Source organism: Pongo pygmaeus, chromosome Y (assembly GCF_028885625.2).
Source record: "Pongo pygmaeus isolate AG05252 chromosome Y, NHGRI_mPonPyg2-v2.0_pri, whole genome shotgun sequence".
Lineage (NCBI taxonomy): Eukaryota > Metazoa > Chordata > Mammalia > Primates > Hominidae > Pongo > Pongo pygmaeus.
This window is the reverse complement of record NC_072397.2, coordinates 37,652,500-37,658,244: the sequence shown is the minus strand read 5'-3', so window position 1 is coordinate 37,658,244 and position 5,745 is coordinate 37,652,500. Positions and strand designations below refer to the sequence as shown.

At 51.3% G+C, this 5,745-nt stretch overlaps 1 pseudogene; it reads right to left on the bottom strand.

Annotated features, from left to right (window-relative positions):
* Nucleotides 1-3,060: 3,060 nt before the first annotated feature.
* LOC129025678 (tubulin beta-8 chain-like) lies at nucleotides 3,061-5,335 on the bottom strand (annotated as a pseudogene).
* Between the last annotated feature and the right edge of the window lie 410 nt (nucleotides 5,336-5,745).

Below are 5,745 nucleotides of genomic sequence, written 5' to 3'. Positions count from 1 at the left end.
AACACTAGTTACTTGTGGGGAAGGGGCAGGTGAAGCCAACTGTCAGCATTACTCACCTTTTCAACAGATGAGCTTGCATCAGTTTTGGCAATTTCTCATAAAAAGGCAATTTTCACTCCTTGTGTGATCACCCAGGTCCTGCAAAACTGAGCCACCAACAACCACCTGTACCACTTAACATGAAGCCAAATAATGGCTTCCATCAAAGCTCAGCCCTCCTACCCACCTCCCAGTCCTGTCCCATGCAGGGGGGTACTGGACTTCTGGGGTCCAGGGGTCCAGGTGAACTCAACCCACAGATTGTTGCTGAAACCACCATGCATCCAACGGCATTTCCCCAACCTGGGCCATGTTCCCACTGCATAAATATGCCCATGCTTGTTCCCCTAGGACAGAGACTCCCTTTCCTTACAGTTGGAATGAGGGGTGGGGAGATTTCATGGTGTCCCGTACAGGTTGGATGTTAATCTGATGTGGTGCTCTTGGAGAAGCTTGCCTGAGTTAGGTGCTTTCTCAGCCTGTGGTCTGTGCTTCCCCTTCAAGCTGCAGAAGTCCCGGAAGGTAGTGCTAATGCAACCCCCTTTTACTGGTAAGCAGAGGTCAGGTGATCTGCAGCCAGCCAAGCAGCTGCTAAGTGGCCAACAGGCTGGATCAGCATCTCACTTGCAGAGGCTCTGTGTGGCTGCTGTGGCTGCCCTGAGACTCATTTTGCCTCCTCCTCCTCTTACCTCCACAGCTCTCCCAGCTTCTATCCACAGCTGTGCTCCAGGTGAGGAACATTTATCGATGCATCAATGTGCAACTACTTAGACTTCTGCATGCAGAAAGGCCCCTGATCCATGTTGTTTCCATATCCAAGCCCAAACTTGTCTAGAACTTCAGCAAATCCAAGCCTCCCTGAATTCCCTGCAAGACCAAACTGAGCCCTACAACCCCCACTACACTGGTTAGCTGCCAGCCTCTGCTCCCTCCTGGGCCCCTGTCTATATAGTTCTGAAGTCCTACAAGAATGGTGAGTTCCTAAGCTGACTATCACCCAAACAGGTAAACAACCAGGGGCCTCCAGGGGTAGAGAACATACCCAGACAGGTTCTGCTGCCTGTAGACTTGATGTCTTTCCCCCACAACAAGCCATGCTTACCAGGTTGGAAGGGGGGCTCCAATTACTTTGGAAATCTGGGCCTGTAGCTGGCATATGGAAAAGAGGCCTGGAAAAGGACCAATCCTGTCCATGAAGCCCCCAGATGGAACCAGGTAATTGGGAAATACATGGGTACCAAGTCTGATCCACATTCAGACCCATTGGGAACTGCAGCAGTGACTTACCTTCTCTGCCACTCTGGGTGTACCACTCCAGGAGGAACATCTGACCCCATGTGTCAGTGGAGATACTAGATGTGGGCAGGTTCCAGTTGCTGCAGCTGAACCTTCCCAACCAGGTCCATGCAAAGACATTTCAGATGGGGGCAAACCGGGGTGGGCAAGGACACCCCTCAGAGAGTGAGAGCCACTGAGGAGGGCTGTCACAGAGACCCCTTTTCCTGATCTGAGAACAGGTTAAGGGAGTATGTGGGACCTCTGCCACCTCCCAGCTGCTTCCAGGAGCCACTTCTTTCAAGATGAGGCACTCTCCTGCTTGCCTGTTCCCATTTGGCTGCAAAAGGCCATTGCCAACATTCAGTAAACAAAAAGAAAGGGGCCTCACCTGTTTTCCCTGACACACCTGGGGCAGGTGGGTAGGCCCAGGGGTCCTGTGGTAGAACCTGTACATCTTCCCACCCCCAGGCTATGCTGGCTTCAGCTTATGTGTGTGATGAGGGTGGGGTGGGAATTGCCAAGAGGTAATTACACAGGCCACCGACAATTTCTAAAAGAGCTAGGTAGAAGAGCACTGTCTTATCATGCTGCCCAGTACTCAGCTCACACACACATCTGTTGACAGCTTCCCCAAAGCAGGCTTTGAAGTCCAGGCTCCCCAAGAAGCCTGGGGTGGAGATTCTGCCAGGCTAAAAGACCTATCCCCAAAGGTGCCACCCTCACCAGTCTCATCCTGACAATCTTGGATTATTTTTGCCCTGAAGTTTTGGAGTGGGGGACAGAGAGACAGCAGACAGTGTGCATTAATCACCTTTCCAGAGAGCATCAGACCCCCAGACTGGGACAGGTAAGAACTCCACTCAGGTGTTTTTCTCACTGATTGCCACTTGGGGGAAGCAACACTTGTGAGCATCTGCCTGTCTCCCCAGGTCCTGTTCAGAAACTCTATCTGTGCCTTTGGAGAGACTGCCCCAAGCACACAGGCCCAGCAGCCACCATCCATGGCCCCCAGGACCTAATCACCTACATAGGGTTCAGTGCATGTGAGCAGACACTGGGCTTGATTCCTGCCCAACAGCTCGTGCCAGATACCCCATGCCCACCTCATTAAGAGAATGAAGCCACATGTTCACACCCAGGCTGTCATGGTGATAGAGTGGCTGGGGTCCTACTTTCCCACCCTTCAATGCTGGTTCAGAATCAGCTGTCAGACCACATTCCTACCCTGAGGTGGGACTTTGGGACATTGTCCACCAGGGACACTGACCACTTTCAAAGTTCCAGAAACAGAGGGCCAGCTGTTTCCCTGGAAGTTTGTTACATGGGATAACCCAAGGCTTGCCTTCAGAAACAGGTTTCCCACCACATAGCTGCCCAAGTCCCAGCACATCCATAAGTTCATGTGAAGCCTTCCTGCCACATCCACAGCCCATGCCAACCCCTCCTGGAACCACTGGAATGCTTGTTCCTGGGCATGTGATAAGCCCAGACAGCTTCAGCCTTGCAGGACAACTAAGCACATCTGGCAGTAGTAGACAGAGAGCCTATAGAAAGAAGTTAGAGGTGAAACAAGATGTTATGAGAATACTTTAGTAGGCAAAATCACATACCATAAAAATGGTTTAAAATGCATCAGAAGAAGATGAAAAGACACAAATGAACAATTGCATAGTGACACAGGGCTGTCAGAACACAAAAAAGAATCCACATAATTTCCATCCTTTACCCAAGAAAAGGAAAGTTCTAGGCCACCTCCTCCTCAGCACACTCCTCAAATTCTTCCTCCTCAGCCATGGCATCCTGGTACTGCTAGGTTTCCGGCACCAGATCATTCATGTTGCTCTTGGCCTCAGTGAACTCTGTCTCATCCATGCTCTTGCCCATGTACCAGTGGAGGAAGACCTTGCACTTGAACATTGCTGTAACCTGTTCTGAGACATGCTTGAAGAGTTCCTGGATAGCCGCGCTGTTGCCCATGAAGGTGGCCAACACTTTTAGCCCTTGGGATGAGATGTCACTGATGGCTGGTTTTTTTTTTTTTATTACTGTTATACTTTAGGTTTTATGGAACATGTGCACAATGTGCAGGTTAGTTACATATGTATACATGTTTTGGGGTAGCCAGTCAGCAAAGTAGCTGCTGTTCTTATTTTGAATGTTGAATGTTTGTTCACCCACCCTCTTCATGGGCATGCAACCCCTGAAAATGGCAGCCACCATTAGGTAGTGGCCATGACTGGGGCAGCCATCATATTCTTAGCATCAAACATCTGCTGGGTAAGCTCAACCACAGTCAGGGCCTGGTAATGCTGGCTGCCCTGGCTGGTCAGTGGGGCAAAGCGAGGCATGAAGAAATGCGGCCTGGGAAATGGGACCATGTTCACAGCCAGCTTCTGCAGGTCAGCATTCAGCTGACTGGGGAAGTACAGGCCCATGGTGACCCCACTCATGGTAGCAGATAACAGATGGTTCACATCACCATAGGTGGGTGTGGGCAGTTTTAGGGTTCTGGAATAGATGTCATATAGAGCTTCATTATCTAAGCAAAAGGTCTTATCTGCATTTTCTATGAGCTGGTGGACTGAGAGGGTGGCATTGTAGGTTCCACCACGGTGTCTGTCACCTTGGACTAGGGCAGGATGCTGAATGTGTTTATGATCCTGTCTGGACACTCCTCCTGGATCTTACTAATGAGAAGCGTACTCATCCCAGACACAGTCCCCCCACCCAGGGAGTGGGTCAGCTGGAAACCCTGCAGGCATTCACAGATCTCACACTTCTTTCTGACAATGTCCATCACTGACTCCATCAGCTCCACACCTTCTGTTTAGTGCCCCTTGGCCTTGTTTCCGGCCCCATACTGACCTGTAAGACAGTACAGTCAGTCACTTCATAGCCAGGTATACGGTCAACAGTGGTCACAACCACAATGCAAAATGGACCAAGTGTCACATGTAAGGTGAAAGCACCATTCATCCTGCAGGTGGAGCAAATGAAACACTCTACCCCAGAGTTACAGGACAGCAGCCTCCCCTGTTAGAAATTAAGTCAGGAGTCAAACCTCAGACATGCTAACAGACCTTACTGTAGGTGGCTCCTGCCCATTTTCAGGGAAGACAGTAGCCACGGACTCAGCTCAGCTCCCTGCAGGGAGTTTACAACAGTAGCTTCTCACCTTAAAGAGACACCTGGGCCTTCCTCCCAAAGCCCATTTAGGAGAGGCAGATTGCGTGACTCAGAGGATAGGAAGATGTTCAGGAGCCCTAGCTCCACAGTTCCCACAGTGATGACCTTTGGGAACTGCTAGATGAGCTGTCCTGGCTAAAGAGCTGCATGGCAGTATTCACTCGCAGCTCAACAAAGATGAAGTTGTTGGCCTGAAGATCAGCCCGAAGGGCCCCGAGCACACAGAGTCCATGGTGCCCGGCTCCAGGTCCACGAGCACAGTGCAGGGCACATACCAGACCCCTGAGTGGGGCTGAAGGGTATTAGCAAGGGGAGGGCCGCTCTTCCCAGAACAGCAATCAGAGGACTGGGTTCTCAATGCTGGCCTCATTGTAGTTAGTACATGTTGATGCGCTCCAGCTGCAGGTTGCTGTCCCTGTGGCAGGTGTCAGCAGAGTTGATAGGATGTTCATCAGAGATCACACCCCAGAACTGCAAGAGATTGGAGGGGCCAGACAGGCCAGGGCCAAGTCACTGAGCCCAGGAATCTGGAGGCACACCTGCCCCTCTCCTAGCTCCTCTACCACCCCCACCCTCATCCACACCAACATCCCTAGGCTGCCGTGTCCCTGGAGTCCACCTCGGCTACCTCACCAGTCTTCCAGTTCCACTGCATCCATGGCAGGGAGCCCAGGGTCTGCAATGCAGTGGCACCACCCCTGTCACTGCCAGTGCCAACATCTTCCCTGGCCACCCAGCATGCCAGAGCTGGGACCTCAGAGCCCCAGATGCCAACTTTGGCACCGATCTGGTTCCTGCACTGCTGGGTCTGCGTGAGCACAACCTCCCTCATGGCCAAGATGGGATTAGGGCAGCAGGAGAAATTTGAGAAGGAAGAGCAGAAGTGCAACGACCCAGCCTGCCCTCTGCCAAAGTTTAAATGGACACTCGCCCACCTCCCTCAGCCTTGGATTGGGCTCCCAGAATAAGCAACAGCTTTACTTCCACACAGATGTACCCACCTGTGAATCCCTTGGAGTTGAACATCTGTTGGGGAACTCAGGTGGCCTTGCTGTGGTCCTTTGGATGTTGGGGAAATCTGGTCAGCTGGAGAACTTCCTCCCACATCTTTAGTTAGATTAAATCCATAGCTGACATATAACTGAATTTTCCTCCCATGTGGGAAGGGAAGCCTCTTATTTCAATATTCAGAGTGCCTTGCACCTATCCTAGACCGATGACATATTTTTGTAATTGATGAGT